The sequence below is a fragment of the Parasteatoda tepidariorum genome, chromosome 7 (genome assembly GCF_982258835.1).
Source record: "Parasteatoda tepidariorum strain Cologne lab strain chromosome 7, Ptep-v5.0, whole genome shotgun sequence".
Taxonomy (NCBI): Eukaryota; Metazoa; Arthropoda; class Arachnida; order Araneae; family Theridiidae; genus Parasteatoda; species Parasteatoda tepidariorum.
Genome location: NC_141761.1, coordinates 5,228,223 through 5,243,393, shown reverse-complemented (window position 1 = coordinate 5,243,393; position 15,171 = coordinate 5,228,223). Strand labels below are relative to the sequence as shown.

General features: G+C 27.5%; 1 pseudogene across 1 annotated transcript in view; it reads left to right on the top strand.

Annotated features, from left to right (window-relative positions):
- Nucleotides 1-13,178, top strand: part of LOC147806765 (nonsense-mediated mRNA decay factor SMG8-like) — a 32,316-nt pseudogene extending 19,138 nt beyond the window's left edge. The window contains exons 11-17 of the transcript XR_015435733.1: nt 61-200; nt 1,457-1,543; nt 1,636-1,791; nt 3,265-3,405; nt 7,855-8,068; nt 9,515-9,643; nt 11,316-13,178. The product of XR_015435733.1 is annotated as a nonsense-mediated mRNA decay factor SMG8-like (transcript). The remainder of the gene's footprint in view (nt 1-60; nt 201-1,456; nt 1,544-1,635; nt 1,792-3,264; nt 3,406-7,854; nt 8,069-9,514; nt 9,644-11,315) is intronic.
- The last annotated feature ends 1,993 nt before the right edge of the window (nt 13,179-15,171 follow it).

Sequence of the window (15,171 nt, the reverse complement as noted above, 5' to 3'; positions counted from 1 at the left end):
ATTCAAGCAAGAAAAAGGCAATTAATAAGTATAATAAGGAATTAATGTATATACTTTTAGCTGGCTCCTGTCCAGACTTGGTTTGAAGTAATTTGTAAGCTGACCAATGCTATGAATGGAGATCTGAAAGAAGGCAAAAGTCGACCCTTCTATCAAGCGATGAAAACTACTTTCGATACTGATGTGAAATTCTCTGAAGGGTAATATAATTCATTCTAATCATATCCCCCTTTGTTATTGAACCTCTAAGGGAGGATTTAATGGCAAATCTATTTATTATGAGTGAAAAGCATAAAAAACATCCATAGCTTGCTACCACATAACATTAAGTGTTTAATGAATTAATAAAGAAAGAACAAACACACGAACAACTCTGGTTTTTGGGTTGTTAGTACAGTCGAAACTCATTAATGCGAAACCGCTTAATGTGAAATATCATTTTACATAAAACACATGTTTGGTCCTGTGAGTCAGCAATCCATTATTGTTGTATTTAACAAGAAATTTTCAAGTTGATTATTGGTTAACATGAAAGGAAACTGGACACAACACAGATAATAAGCATGTGAATAAAATCCTAATCATTCATTTTGAGAAATGCTATTTCTATTTTCTTCCTCCGTTAGAGGTAGCAGATGGGGAAATAAACAAAATAGTAAAAATAAAGTAGTTAAAATTTTTAAGATTGTTTTATTTGGTTCATAATAGTAATGTTTGCTTACATTACTGTAGTACATAACATGTATTAATAATACGTAACAAATTATTTTAATAATGTGTCGGATAAAACAAAATTCAAATATATTTTTACAGCTTTTTCACGGTTTGTTTCATTCATCTGTCGCCTTTCATTTCAAAGATCTTTAATATCAGTCAGTCATCCTCTGTATCTAAACTATGTTGCAATTTGTACAAATGACATACTTAATACATTTTTATTAACAAACACAGTCTTAAAAATCTTCTATCTTCTTCTCTGAGTGCTTATTGCTGTCTTTTTTATTCTTTTCTCTTTCAATTAAAATTAAAAAGAAGTTTTATTTAAACGTTTTTAGAATGATGAAGTTGCTTTAAAGAATGAGAAGCGGCTATCAATGATTTTTTTTAAAAACCAATTATCACTTTTTATCAAGTGTTCCATCTACTATTACCAATAATTTTACAGAATGAAGCATTTAGACCTATCAAATACGCTCTGAAATTTTAGATAAAAAAAATTAAAACTAGACACAGAGAAAAATGCTGGAACTGGTCAATGATAGCTTGTGAGGCTGTGTCTTTCCAACTAAATTCAAAAAATTTCTGAATATTTTTTTACTGTTTGTTTCATTCGTCTGTCGCCTTTTTAATTTTGTTAAAAGTTTTTTAATTTTGAAATCATTCAGTCTTTCACTAGACATCCTGTATTCGATTCCTTTTTTCTAATGTTTTTTTCTTATCTTTTTTATCATTTTAGAAGGTGCAATAAAGTTTTGCCTTAGCGTCTGCTGCATACCAAGAAAACCTACCCACTCACTACACTGAGGATTATCATGAAACTAGGGTTAAAAATGATTTTAATAATTCCAAAATTGCATAACTATAAATGGATTGATTCTATTTCAAACTCTGATTCTATTTGTAGTTTACTTTTAGCTTGCTCACGCTTTACACATATTTAACATCCACGCAAGGTGTCCGGCCTTGCTGAGATTCGCTCAGCAGCTGATGGAAGACTGCGAAAGGCTCTGGAAAAACGGACATCAAATGTGCGAAGTTCTCAGTCTTACTGGAAATCATTGCATGAATCCAGTGAGTTTCTTTTTCAATTGTTGTTACTTCATTTTATTCAAAATATTACATCATTTTAGTATTGTGTATGTTAACGTTATGGAAATATGCACTCGACAAATGCATGAGTGATTTTATTCCAAGGGCATTCCCGAATTCTGTTTTTTTCATATTATTCTTCCGGGTTTAAAAACTAGAAGTGAGGCATGCAATTTTAGCATGAATATAGTGGTATTCCGCATAAATCAAGAGCATTGGTTTGTGTCCTTTTGTGAATCAAAAACTTTTGATCCGGTAAAAGTTGGAAGTTTTTTTTAAAATCCTGTTTGCAGGATATTTACTTTCATTCTTTCGCCAATTAGGGTGACCCAGGGAAATTAACGATCACTCTGTTTCTGGGGTAAATAATGATCACCTAAGTTTTATTTAAAAAAATTAAAAAACCGGAATTATTTTTTAATTTGATACATGGACAAGAATGCTTGTACTTTTTACTAAAGTGTAACTACATTTACTTAATATTAGTTTTTTTTGTTTAATCTAACAAAATAAGTATCTTTTAAACTGCTTTCTGTATTTTCCATTTCAAAGACAGGTTTCAAAATGTGCACATTTCTGCAACACTTCTCTTAATAATAAATATTTTGAGTTACTTTCTTTTTCTTTGATATAAAAATAGTGTAAGCTTTTGTTTAATTGTTTCACTTTTATTGTAAACATTATAATTGATTATAGGAAACTATATCAAATGTTGCCCCCTACAGATGGGGTAATTATTGATCACTGGGGTAATTCCTGATCATTGTCATTACTTTTTATAAATAGTATAAAAAACAGCTAATAAATAGTTAATTGTCTTTTCTTAAATAACAGTTCATATTTTTTAATAAATCGTTTTATTAGCTGCTTAAATATACCTTTTTGGTTTATTTGTTTGATCTTGATGTCTTATTTGTTAATTACCGTTGTATAATTATTTTTAAACAGCCCCTTTGCTATAAAAGCTGGTGATCAGTAATTACCCCAGAAATGATCAGGAATTACCCCAGAAATGATCAAGAGAAGGAGTAATTCCTGATCACTAAAAATTTAAAATCTTTTAAATTCTAATTAGATTTTCAAACATAAGAAAGTAGCATAGGTATTTATATTCATCTTTTGTAAAAATTGGTGACCACTCCAGGTGCGATCTATGGGATATTTTAGGATATTTCAGCTATACTAAACTATTTCATTTATTTCAGCATTATTTGTTTTAAGTATGTTGAGCTGTTCCATCTTTCTCTAATTTTTTCCAGCACTTAATTAAAACTAGTATAGTTATCCCAATATAGCTTACCCAAGGTCACAGTGATTGAGTGTTTCTCCTTATAATACTGTGTATAATATGTACAGGGAATTTTTTTTACAGATTTGAGTGGCAACCCTGCTACTATAAAACTGAGATCATTTATTCTATCTTATAATAGTAATAATGGATTTACTCCTATTCAGATTCATAGAAGTAATCAAGATGAGGATGATGTTGAGGATAAGTCTCTTCCCGTGATGTCTCATTGCAGTCAAGTGAAAATAGTGTCAACATGTGAATGTGGAAGAAAGCAAGCCACCAGAGAGGACCCATTTGATATTAAGGTCAGTCTTTTAACTTAAGGACTAGAGAAAGCTTTTATTTAATTTAAAGGATCCTTAAAGTGATGCTTGAAAATACTTGGGATTAAAAATGTTTTCATAATTTTCTAGTCTAAAAAAAATTGAAATAATAACCTGATATAAATAATAATCTGAAAAAACAATCTTTTGTCGATCTAAATAATCTGATAGAAATAATAATCTGAAAAAATAAACTCACTTTTATATTAATAAGCATTCTTTTTGGCTTCATTCCCTAAATTACATTAATGTAATGTGAATTTATTAGAGTTTTCTTACTTTGTTTAATTCTTTACATATCTTTATAAATTCAGTATGATTAATAATAATCTTGTTAATGTTTTGTTGAATATGCTTTTATAAATAACTTTCATTTAAATCTAAAAAGTACACTCGATAATGTTTTAAAATAATAGTTAAAAATTAATTATAATTTTGAATTATTCATTTACATAATTAAATAAATTACTTATTAATTTAAAAATAGAATGAGCCACTTAATAATGAATATTTTTAAAATTGTGTATAAATTGTTTTTATGGTGGCTAATATAATCATGAAAAGAGTTCTTTGTCTGAAATTAGTTATTTTATCATGATCATGTAAAGTTTTAAGACATTATTGTGCATTTTATGAATGTATTTATGAAGAACTTTCAACAATAGTAAGAAGGAAATATTTTTCTGTCTCTGTATATCTGTATATTGGAATTTCGCTGCCATTCGATGTGTTTGTCTTGGCATGTCAAAACCTGTCAAAAAGTGTCAAAAATTCTCAAAATCTGATAAAAAATGTCAAAAACTTGGGACAAGTTTCATTTTATTAACATTGAGATCATTTTATTAGACATTAAATCATGAACAATACTTGCATTATAACCTATAATTCTACTACAAACTAAACTCAGTGGCCCGACAGCCCATAGAGGGCCAAGGCCTACTGTGCCCATCTCAGTTTTCTTGACCTTTGGGCTCTGAGGTGGAAGGACAGATGTTCCGGTTGGGTGGTCAGCCCGACGAGGAGTCCTCAGTGTTTAGCTCCCAAGCATGCTTGGTACTCATTTTATCGACACACTGAAGGGATGAAAGGCTGAGTCAACCTTGCCCAGCTCATGGATTGAACCAGGGACCTGTGGCACAACAGCGCGAAGCACTACAGCTCAGCCACTGGGCGAAACAATAATTATAATTTGTATTAATATATCACTTTTATAAAAAATATCGCCAAAACCATTAAATTATTAATTGGTTTTTATAAAAGCATGGTACTTTTAATATATTATAAGTAATAACTGTAAGTTGTTATAATTATTATTAATTTAAATATTGATTTTAATTATTTTATGTCACAATTCAGGCAGATTTTTTAGATTAAGTAAAACTTAAGTGGTTGCCAATAATTGTCTGATCTCAACTAATAAAAAAAAATTTTTTGATATGCAATGTTTGCTATTATTACTTATATGCAGGTTAGCAGTATATGTCTAATCATGGGAACGTGGTTTTGAGAAAAATTCAGGCACCCAAAGAAAAATTTTCTGTTTAAAAAAATTTCTACAAAATTTTTTTATTGTTAAAAAATGTGTCAGTTTGAACATTTTTTACCTTGTTAAAAAACGTAAAATGTCAAGTTGTGTATTTATTAGTTTGAATTCCTTAAGTTTAGGAGTAATTTAATTTAATAAATTATTACTATTTCAGCATATTTTGATTTCTAACAATTTTTAACATATGCTCGTTTATTCAAGAATTGTGAAAAATCAAACATATTTTTTTTTAAAAAGAATATTGTATTAAAGGAAAATGAATGAAAAATGTTAACATTTTGAGGGAAATTTCGATCCAAAAAAGGAAAAGAAAAAAAGAACTTTGTTCTGAGGGACTAAGAATTCTTCTGCTTATATGTACTTGATTATTTACTACAAATCCTAAATATAATATATTCCCTGATAAGAAAACTAATTATAATTTACAAAAAATAAAAAAAATTTTTAAATGATTTAATAATTTTTTCACTCAATCAATTCAATGGTTTAATTAAGTTAGCAGCAATATTTAGTACAGTTATTAGAATAAATTTCTTAATTACATGTTATTTTATTACGTTATAATAAATTAGTAGGTCAACGTTCTAGTCCATACAGCTTAGCATCAATGAAAGAACATTTTCAAATTTCGTTCTTATTCATACAAAACTGAAAACTGAACTTAGTTCTGAAAGCTTCAAAATCACTTTTTTGTAATGGCTTGCTAAAAGAGGAATAAGATTGGAAAAAGAGGAATTAAAATGGAAGTAAACGAAAACTGATTTTACGTATAAAAAGAATAAGATGATTGTTAAGTGATATTTTATAAGATAATTTTTTGTGTATTTTTATTTTTAATAATTAAACAAATAAAGGGATTGGATAAATTGCAATTTGACATTTTTATTTATAATTACATATTTATAATACTATAACAGGGATCTGTTTAGAAGAAATTTGGGTCCGTCCACAAAATGTTTTTTCCTTAAAACGGACCCTTCACAAAATAATTTATCTTTTAATCAGACCCTTCACAAATTTGTTTATCTTCATTATTGTTTTGTTAATCGAATAAACACTTCCGAGGGGGTTGGGGGTGAAAGAAAGATGGTTCGAGACAAACAAGTTTCCCTAAGTTTAAATTCCAAATGTAGTATTCTAAGAAAATATTTGTACTTTTGCACACATCGTGTGCACATTCTTATTAATGTTAAATCATAATTTTTTTTGTAAATAAATCATTGATCAATTTATATTTATTCATAAAATTAATTAATAGAATATTATGTAAATAAAAATTAATTTCTGGCAATTTTTTAAATAAAATATTATAAATATTATATTAAGAATTGTTTAAATTTACTTAATGCATAACACATAAAAGTGATACATTACTAAGTTGTGTTATTTAAAAATATGTCAATTGAAGCTATTACAAATGTGAGTGATTTTGTTTCTATCATTCGTCGGAAATGAATATTCTGTGTTGACCAGTATAGGCTAAATACCAAATATTTGTGTGTTGCATCTCTAATTTAGTAGAAGCAATTGTTGAGCAGAATCTTGTATCTCTTTACAATAGAATAACTTCTTGAAAAGGTTTTTATCAATTTTTGCAATAACAGGACCCTATTTGTACAAATTCACAAAAGCAGGACCCTGGTTAAAAGAATATGACCTAACGCTTATTTTATATTCACAAATTATGAATATTTTTTTCACAATTTTGGAAAAACAGACCTTTCACAAAATGTCTGGACAGACCCCTGTATAATGTAATACACATTTATATTTTTATGTATATTATAATACACATTTTTATTTATAATTATCTAATATTTTCTACTCTAAAATCTTGGTTTTTGACAGTAATTTTGAAAACAAAAAGAGTTTTATGTTAAAATAATTCAAGAACATAATATTGATGGAGCACTTGTAATTTCACGTGTATGTTAATTTAAAAATACTTCATATTTATTATATCCAAAATTTTTGGTTTTCGGCAATTGTCGGAAACTTGCCACCCTGTCTAATTATGAAAATTTTTTAAAGTGCTGAAAAATATTTTTTGTTTGCTTGAAAGTGCTTATTTTTTGTTGAGAAATTTGGCTCTGCACACTGATTGATAAAACATTATGAGTGATGGATTAGGAAGTGGGTTCGAGCATTTGAAGATGGTCATACAAATTTGCAGGATGACCAACAAGGTAGGCAACCTTCAGTCACTACTGACAATTTGGTGCAGAATGTTGATCAAACAGTGAGCGAAAATAAGTGTGCCTTAGGACTAAGTCGTTATCTGATGACTTTCCTCTAGTTTGTCAAAGTGCTCTTTATGTATTAGTAACTGAAAGATTAAATTACCGAAAGCTGCACTCACGCTGGGTTCCGAAAATGTTGCTAAAGTTGAACAAAACCAAATGTATGGGAGAGGTCTCAACCTTCCTTGGGCTTTACCACGTATAAGGTGATGATTTTTTTTGCCTACTCATTACAGGCGGTGAAACCTGGGCGACCTACAGTACACCTGAATCAAAGCATCAATGAATGGAACAGCAGGATTCAACTTCATCCTAGAAAGTGAAGTTTAAGCAAACAATGTCAGCCCAGAAAATCATGTGTACCATGTTTTGGGACAGCAAAGGGGTGTTGCTTGTGTTTTCCTTTCCGTCTAACGCAAGTGTGTGTTAATTCCATAAAAAAGCCCACCATGAAGACAAATTTCTCCCAATACTTCATCCAGGAGTTTGCTGGATTGGGTTCAAAATTGCAAGGCTATGGAGTTTAACATTAGTAGTCATAAACCCCCAAAAAATGTGTCGGCTGTTCACCGACGGTTATAAAATATCAGTCTGATAGTAATGTGTTTGATGTTCAAATTCTTCATTTATTAATTGTCATTTTAGGCAGCAAATTACGACTTCTACGTTCTACAGAGAAATCAGTGTTGTCGTGATTTAGACAGGGTAGAGTTTCCAATTTTTCAAGCCAGTTCAGATGTGGCTCGTCCCGCTCCATCTTCCTTCTCCTCTCCACCCCCTGATAATGATGTTCCATCTGAGAAGTCAAGGGAAGTCACAAACTCCAACATACCTGTTGCTAAATCTGAACTCTCTGAAGGTATGACTGTATTGCAATTGCCCATCTCATTGTATATTTTATGTTATGGTGAATTATTTCATTATCTTTCATTTTAAAATAATCTAAAAAAAAATTTATAAGTATCTTTTTTTTTTTAATCATCCTATGTTTTCTGCTTTTGTATTTGTGTTACACTTTTTGTTTTTCATTTCAAGAACTTTTTTTTTTAATGACTGAGAGTTTATAGTATAAAAATGAAATAAAGCAAATGTAAAATCAGATATACAGAAAATCATTACCTCATTAGGCTTCTTGCCAATGAATAGCTCTCAGTTATCAAAGTTCCATGAAGACCTTTGCACTGAATAATGTGGTGACCATCCATAGGAGAAAGACCACCAAGAAAGGAACAATGAAACTATTCATTTACTAAAATGTTTGCAAATGAAAATGAGTAAAAAGAAAAAACAAACTTACTGAACTGAAGTAAAAGTTAAAATGCCTATATATATATATATATATATATATATATATATATATATATATATATATATATATATATATAATAAATTTAATAAATTTAATTCAGAATGATTTTGTCAACCAGTATATAATACAAATATATATATATATATATATATATATATATATATATATATATATATATATATATATATATATATATATATATATATATATATATATATATATATATATATATTTGTATTATATACTGGTTGACAAAATCATTCTGAATTAAATTTATTAAATCAATAATAGATTGTTAAATTAAAATTTGTTTCCACTCAAACTATTTAAACAAAATAATCCTGATAATTAAAAACAAGTAAGTTGCTATAAAATTTAAAGTTGGAGAAATAATAAATTGAAATAAGAACTGAAGAAATGAAATAATAAATCACTACAAACATACTATAATTCTTACAGTTAGAGTCGTGATGGGTCAGGGGATAGAGTGTTTGTCTCTGAATGAAGTGAACCAGGTTCGAATCCCAGCGATGACTGATCATTACAAATTCCGCATCCGGCTTGCAGAGGCCACAGTGCTGATGTAAAATATCATCATTGGTAGACAGATCTTGGGTTTAGAGTCCCCTTGCCGTCAGGCTAGCTGTGGAAGGTTTTCATGATTTTTCCTCTCCATGTATTGCAAATGTGGGTTAGTTCCATATAAAAGTCTTCCAAGAAGGCAAATTTCTCCCAATACTTGGTCCAGCAGTTCCCTTGTCTTCTGGATTAGGATCAAAATTACAAGGTGATGGAGTTGAAGATTAGTAGTCAAAAACCCAAAAAATTGAGTTGGCTGTTCAATGAAAGTCATAAAATGTAAAATAAAATCTTACAGCATATAAGAGTTCAGATGGGACTACTAAAAAAGCTTGCTACAACCAAATGTTTGCTATTGACAGTAGTTAATAATGTGAAACATAATTTAGGTGATCACATTTTTCTGTTTTGAAACAGGAAACTCTGAGGAAAATTCTTAGACCAATGAGATGGAACAACTGACCACAGAAGATAAGTCTTCTCAGAGTCAAGAAGAAAGGGATGAAATTGTCATCAGCATCCAGGAAGAAAGCAGCATTAGCAAAGGTTGCTGTTTTCTTTGTTGTACATTTTATGAGTTAAAGTAGACGCCCAATGGTGGCAAATCTGAATTTTTTTTCTGTAGTTTTCCTCTTTGATTGGATAAAAATTTATTTTTAAGTGCATTTTTCAATTCCTACTATTTATTCCCACTCTCCCTATATATCTTGTTCAAATTTTCAATCGTTAATAAAATACTTTTTATTCACCCATTCAAGTACAAATACATTTTTTAAAACTTTTAGTGAGATGTTAATACAGTTTTTTAAAATATTAATTCATAATTTTAATTATTTAGTTTTATATGGGAGAAAAAATTCTTAATAAAATATTATTTAATAAAAATGTAACTAAAATAAAATGTTTCTTTGTTGACTAAAGTAGGAATTGAATCTTTTATATATTTCTTTTAGTGTAATATCAAAATAAACAGATAAACAAAACTCCGAAATAAGATACAAACTTCTTATTTCATTTAATTTCATTTGCTTTTGATCCATTCAAAACTGCTTATATTGTTTGCCAAATAAATTAGGAGAAATTAGTACATATCTGTGTCAGGGATGATAAAAAATTTTGAAACAATAATCCTTTTTTTATTATGGTATTTGGGTGATTAGGGTACTATGGTATGTGAATTTTGAACTTTTGCGAAAATGAATGAAATTTATGACAAAGTTAATTACTTTGGTATTTATCTGGCACTTATTGTACTTATTCATTTATGAAATGAATACAGGGTGCATAGCGTTTTTAAAAAGTGCTTACTTTTGATTTACGTTTTTTAAAAGCTCTCTTTAAAGAAAAAAAATTTTCTTTGTTGTATCGTATTGAATACAAAATTACAAAAAAATTCATGATTTTCCCAATTTTCTCTGCAATATTTGTCAGAAGCTAGTTATTTTATCATGATTATGTAAAGTCTGTGAAATTTTTTTTTTTTTTGAATTTCATTGATTTTATGTTTATAAATTAAGAACTTTAAATGACAGGAAAAAACTATATTTAGTACTGCATGATTCCTAATTATGATTATTATTATTTTTTTTTTGTGGAAAGTGATTAAAAATATTCTTCAAGTGCTTATTTTTTGTTGAAAATAGAATAAATTTTTTTATGAAATAAAAATGAAAATAAAGACATTTCCTCTCTAATCAAAATAATAGAATAAAACACATTTATGTTTAAAAACCTTTTTTTTCTTCTAATTTTATTAATCACGCATGAGATTCTTCAAATTTTTGGATATATTTTGAACTAAAAATAATAAAAGAAAAAGCTACGTTAAGTGACTATTTTTCTTAATATTTCTACATTGTTTTGTTGATTTACTTTATTGTTATTTTATTTTCTTTAATCGTGATTTATGTATGTAAATCTTAACAGTTTTTAATTTTTTTAACTAATCTTAAGTTCATTGTGTTGTCAATGCACACATATAGCAAAAAATAATAAGTATGTAGTTAATTTAATTTTTTTCTTTCAGTAAAAAATAGTTTCACACTCTTTTTCATTTATTTTTTTCTTGATTCGACTTGATAGATACTCATAGACTTTTTTTTTTATTTTCCCACTCTCATGCTAATATGATATTAATAATCTACAATATTTTAAGACAATCAAAACTAAAATTTGTTTTGTGTAGTTTTCTATGAATGACTTTTTTTTTAAACTTTAGATAAAGGAAATCTTATGAGACAGCTTTCCACTACAGAATATCTGCCTGGTATGTTGCATTCAGAAAGTAGACCAGGATTACTTCTGATGTTTTCCTCTTGGTCCCTAGTGTGTGTGGGACCCTCTAATCTCTACTCCCATAACATTGATGAGAGTTCTTACTGTCTCTGTATAGTTATGAAATTTGTCTTCATTTAATCATTTCAGGGCAACAAAAGAGAAGAAATATTCAGCTCTTAAAAATACAACCATAACTTTTAATTTTTATTAGATCCGTATCTATTTTATCTTGACTTCTTTATTATTCATGCACATTTATGCTCCTTTTTATTATCTTAGGAAAGATAACTTTTTCCTTCTGATTAAAAACAGGGTTGCTACTCCACAAGTAGAACAGGAAAATTAAAAATCACCTAAAATAACCAGGAATTCCCAGCAAACTGGAAAATTACAGGGAATTTTATTTGTTATTTTCGTCTTTGGGATATTCAAGGTGCAATTTTTATGATATTTAAGGATGATATTTCAGCCGTACTAAACTATTTCATTTACTATAGCGTTATCTGTTTTAAGTATGTTATTTCTTAAAGCTTTTCCGGCAATTAAAACTAGTATAGCTAGACTAATATAGGTTTCTCAAGAGCACATCAATTGTGTGTTTCCTATCAATATATTGTGTATAATATGTACAGGGAATTATTTTTCAGATTTGAATGGCAACCCTGTAAAAGAAGAGTAAAACAGTAGTTTAAAACCATGTGTGGAAAAATTTGTTTTCTATTGTCAGTATTGTATGCATTGTCAACATATGCATTGCATTCTAATGGTTTAATAATGAAAGAATCTAGGTTCACCCTTAAAGTTTATTTATTTATATATTTATTATGACTATTTTGATTCTGTACTGAAACTTATGCTGTTCAGTTAACCTATTTATTTTTCAGATTCTGAGTTGTTTGTAAAGAAAATTTACAGTTGCAGTTTCTTGTAAAAAATCTCTTAACTCTTAAACAGGAAAGATAAAGTGAATCTTATGAATGGTATAGAAAGGAATTTAACCACAATGAGGAAATAAATAATATTTCCTCAACAGGCGGCATCAAATGATCTACAGATGCTTCTCGCAAAATTCTTACGTTTGCTTACATTTCCAGTTTCATTGTTAACACCTGAGTAGTTTGAATAGTTTTCTGCGGGATTTTAATTATTGATTGATAAATGAAAGAAATTTTACTTTTGAAAGCTCCTAATTATCTTAGCACCTATTTTTGGAGTGTTTTTCTTGGAATTAATCAAAAATCAAACAAAATTTTTATTGCCTTGTTTGAAAGTAGGGTTCAGTTCAGACGTTCTTAAGGGGAAGTCATACTGTGGTTAGAAAATTTTCATTGCAAAATCTCCTTCATTACTAATTTAAAAGTAAGAAAAAGTAAGTTCAGGCAAACCTAGTGTAAGTCATAAAGTTTCTGTTGCTCAAAAAAATACTTTGAAGTATTAAAATGGAAACAAATTATTAGAAGAGAATTTCTCAGTTCCTAAGTTATTATCTCATAATTTATTTTCATTTGTATATTTTAAAATTTTCTTTTCAGTATTTGAAATTCATGGCTTACTCTAGGTTTCTTTGAACTTTATTTTTCTACACTTTAAATTAGAATTAAAGGAGAAAGAGAATTTGCTATAAAAATTTTCTTATGGCGTCTTAAGGGCGTTAAAATAAAATTGCGTCTAGGGACCAGCAAACAGGACTCATGCAGTGGTCATTATAATGAAAGAATCTTACTAATTAAGTCATGCTAAATGTTGGCTGAATTTTATGTAAAAGCTTAGTAATTCTATAAGTAATTAATTTATTTACATATTAGGATTAAGTTTTTGTTTTCTTTTCTTAAATAGTATAATGACTATTGGATTTTTATATTGTAAAATGTTGTTTTAATAAATATTCTAATCTGCTTGTTGCTATTAAATCTGTAACAGGTTTGCAAGATCAGCCTGGATTCATACCTGGAACAAATTACTTACTTCCTTAAGATGTGGCTGTAAAATTGGAACAAAAAGAACGCTGGCCTGCATTGTGGGAAGGGAAGAGATCGTATGGTCTGAAATCTAAAAAGACTGCTAGAGGTGATTTCTTTTTAAATGCATTTATTTTTTAGAGGTTATAGATAACATAAAAATGCTGCTTATAGAATTATGTTCTTTCTTATTATTCATCTATTTTATTTCATCAATATTCAGCTCTGTTTACTACTATGAACATCTGTCAACTAATCGAAATTTAGAATTTCTTAAAAACCTTCAATTATTATTATTATTTAGAAAAAAAGTATAACTGTTGTGACTAGGGTTGGTGAAATTAATGATTTTTAAAAAAAGATAAATTAATTAAAAATTGAAATAAGTTTTTTTTTTAAATTTAAATCTGATTTTTTTCATTTTTTAATCTAAACTATGATAAAATGTATTAATAATACTTAATTTTATTCAAAAACAAATATGTAGCTAAAATACTTTATTTTTCCAAACTAAAATAGTTAAGATTATTATTTAATTACAACAATATCTAATTACTGAATATATTCAAAATAATTTTTATTAAAGCTCAACAATCTCATGAATTGTTTATGTACACAAACGACATATTCTTAAAATTTTAAAATACTTGAATTTATATAAATTTAAAACTCAAGATTATTATTTAATTACAACTATATAATCACTCAATAAAATCAAAATTTTATTCAAGTTCAACAACCTCATGAATTTCAATAAAATTTTATTTTTTATAAACACAAACTACATATTTATAAAGTTTTAAAAATACTTGAATTTAAATAAATTTAAAACTAAATGGATATAATTGAAACATGTTCATTAAACAGTGAATTGTTTTAAAAGTTTTATACTACTTTTATCCACATTTAAATTTTTTATTTATTATTATTTTTTTAATATCAAATAATAATTTACAAACATCGCTGCCCTTTAATTATTTCTTTTGATGAAACCTTCTTGATGGACTTTATTAAGAAATATCTTTTACACACCTCATTGTAATATCCTTAATTAAAATGCCGAGATCTTCCAAAAATATCTAACTTGATCTTTCAAGTTTTTAAAATGTTCATAGTTTCTTTGTCCCATTGAAAAACTATTATCTTCTGTAGTAAAATGGTCAATAATGGTGCAACATACAATATAAACATTTTCTACAATGCATATATTTTTGTACAATATATACACATATCAGACTACTTTTGAAAAGGATAAATAACAAACTAAAAAGAGACATATATTATTGCAGACATAATAAAATGTATCTTTATTATATATTTAATTAAATTTTGCAGTTAGTTTAATGTTTTTTAACTGTTTGTTGTTGTTAACTTTTTAGTTTGTTGTATTACAGATACAATAAAATATACTGTTTTTAATTTCAATTTTGTTTAGAACAGAAAGTTTTCACAGTTTCAATAAAATTTTATTAATGGAGCAATGAACAACTCATAATAGTTTGACATCAATATTTTAGAAGATTTAAATGGTACTGTTGTATAAAAAAAAAAATACAAGTTTCCATTAGTTAACCTCTTCTAATGCCAATATTTAATTAAAATTTATAATTTAGTTGAAAATTTCTTTAATTAAATAATTTTAAAGTAGGATTTAAATAATTTCAAAATAAAAATTAAGTGAATATGCAACTCAGCATTTGTGTTTAAGAACAATTTTGTGGATAAGGCATCTACTCCATAATTAAAAATTATACAATATGATTATTGTACTGTTGATTAGAATTGTTCTTTTTTAAAATCATATGAAAAAGAAAAATCGACGTTAGTGAAACTATTAAA